Here is a 2,980-nt window from a genome sequence, read left to right on the forward strand (position 1 = left end):
CTCTTTGTCTGAGCAGGGGGCAGCAGCCCCGAAAAGTCCCTAGAAGTTGTGGAAGAGAAGAGAGAAGAAGGAGTAAAGGCTGAAGGACTCTGAATTGTGCCTTTGAGAACTTTGGTTCTTGGGGATGATTGGGGGCACTGTTATTGGGCACTTAAATGTAAACTGGGAGGGTAAAAAGTTTTAAAAGTTTGATGCAGTTCATAAAAAGAAAAATGATGAAAAGACTGGATGTATAAAAGCTAGTTGGAGGATCTCCTCACTTGGGTTTTTAGTTAGTAGTGGGTACTTTACTTTCTCCCGTATGTGTAGTTTCCCCCTTCCCTTTTTTCTGTTGTAGTTTTTTGTAGTGATAAAAAATCAGTTAAAAAAATCCTGACAGCCTGATTGTGCATTGGAATGATCAGACAGGGAAAGTCTGCCATTGTCCCATTGGCAAGCATTAGCCCCAGACTTTCACCGGTATCTTTAAAGTCTGGTTCCCTGGCGGGGCTGTACGGACTGATCACAGAAGCGGCACCTGTCCCAGATGTCGCTGTCTGATCGTTCTCTTTAAATCCGCCAGGCATTCGTGCTCGGGTTGGATCTAAAGACCCATCTGAACATGACCTAGTAATTTACCATTCATGTCTGCTCTTCATTTTTTACACAACTAACAGGTAAAGGAGATCATTTATACATGAGTTTACAGAAGGGTGAAAGATGGTGACAGACAGACATGGTCCTTCGGTTACTCTGCAGACTCAGCTTTATATGCACTTTTTAACACTCTTCTAGTAGTTCAGGGTATCTTATTTGGCTCTATTTGGTCTAATTGGATCTGAACCACCAGATTTTTTACTCTTTCGCATGCCAATTACCAGCTGGATTGTTTACTTTCAAGAGCTGCATATCTCCCACTCCCTGTGAAAGGCAAAAAGAGCCAAAACAGGGAAGAAAAAGCAACCAAAAAGGCATTAACACTCACCTCTGAAGTCGGCCAAACAGTTACCCATTTCGGACCTTCTACTGAAAGAGCTCCTAAGCAGTGTACCCTCTAAGCTGAGTTAGTGTGAATTTTTGCTCACAAGACTCCACAGCTTAGAGGGAGTATTGCTCCTAAGTGACATTTCTTCTTATTCCTCTTCAAGTAAGTTTAACACTGCATACATGAGTTTACAAAGGTTATACTGTGTGAGCAAACTGATTTTCTAAATTACTAGATCAACTAACTGAACCATAACCACATAATTCCTAGGTTGTGATCACACAGGCAATTTGGTCTGGAATAGCTACCCCCCCCCCCAGATCAAAGTGGCATGATCAGACACATACATCTGGCACTCAGCAGCCATCCGTCCCTACCTCGTTGCAAAATGACTCCCATACGCCTTAAACAGCCACCAGGAAAATTTGGTGGTTTTCCAGGTGAGGTGCTTCCATGGCGGCTTTTCTGGCGTCTGAACGCACAGACGCGCCATGGAAGTGCAGGAGCTGTGTGATCGCCCCTCCCGTTTCCGTAGCGGCAGTATGCCATTTTTAGCAACCCAACCAATCAGAGGGGCGCATCAGCCATGGTTCCGTGCTGGTGGTGTGGTAGCGATGTGAACTGACCCTCACGGGCTGGCTACCCAATGCAGCCAGTGTTGCGGGACCAGTGTGAATGCTGTGAAGCGTACCTAACTCCAGCGGCTTTTTCCTCCGTGGGATACTGCCACGGCAACCTGCCTGTCTGGACACAATCATATTATGACTATTATGGGTCAGGGCTTGGTTTGGAGGTATTACCTGGGTTATAGACAACATAACAGAGTTTACACAATTAGAGTGACAGTGAAGATACAAGAGGGCAGCCAGGTCAGCTACATCTAAGAAAGCAAAATTCATAACTGTATGATACAGTTGACTCTCCAGTATTTTTTAAAGTTGTTGATCCTGAGAACACTTTATTTAGAATCCCTGAGATAAGTAGTATACTAGATTATTCCGATATAAATAATTTGAAAGATTGCTCTCGCACCAGACTCATGACATGTGTTGGAATAATCCTAGAGCCAATTTACAATCTTAACATAGCTCTTTTTGCTTGAAAGATAGTATATACACAGCTGGTTACGGAGGAGCAGAATGCATTCTTCAGAGTGTTTCAAAGACAGACTACAGGTAGAGAGAGTAAATTGTGAAGATAAAGAGTACACGTGGATAGCATTACGGTCACAACTATAAAGCTGAGATACTCAATCATCCCCTTCAGTTTGGATTGCAATTTGTCAGCAAATTGTGATCAGCACCTTCAAAATGCTGCTGCTGCTGGTGAATCAGTTTTTCAAATTGCAAAATGCCCACAAATAAACTATGAATATGTTGTGTACAATCTCAGAATGGTTTGCCATGGCTGTCACTTTCCCTGTCTTAAGTAGAAAAATCATTTGCTGCTCCAAGGGAAAACAACATGTGAAACAGGTTGCTTCTACATTTGAGACCAGCTGGAATCCCCCCTTTCCCCTTCCCCTCCCTCCCCCCTCCCTCCCTCTCTCTCTGGTCAAATCTGCATTTGCATTTTTAAATCCGTTTCGTGCTGCTGTGACACCATCTTTCTCTATGCTTGTTTGAATGTTGTTGGAGGTGGAATCTGCATTGATATTTTCCACTGCTTCGGCTACACTCTCACTCCATCTCCAAAAAAGATGTCCACATCTCTTTAGGTTTCGCTCTCCTACTGCACTGTTATAATTTCTGTTGTCTGCATTATTTTATTGCCCTATGGTTTTGGCTCCGTCATGACTGTGGCTTCTCTCCAGCTCAAATGGATGTGCTTAAAAGCCCCAAGTGCTAATCGGAGGCTTATCTGCTCTGTTTACCTTCTGACAGCACATAGAGGAATGTAAGAAACTTTTCCCTTGCTTGACAAGCTAAGAGTGACTGATTTTATCTTGTTTTGTGATTTTTATATTGCCTGAAAAGTTAGAGAAAGATCCCTTCTACATACATACATACATACATA

This window comes from Gekko japonicus, unplaced genomic scaffold (genome assembly GCF_001447785.1).
Source record: "Gekko japonicus isolate JY-2015 unplaced genomic scaffold, Gekko_japonicus_V1.1 scaffold806, whole genome shotgun sequence".
Taxonomy (NCBI): Eukaryota; Metazoa; Chordata; class Lepidosauria; order Squamata; family Gekkonidae; genus Gekko; species Gekko japonicus.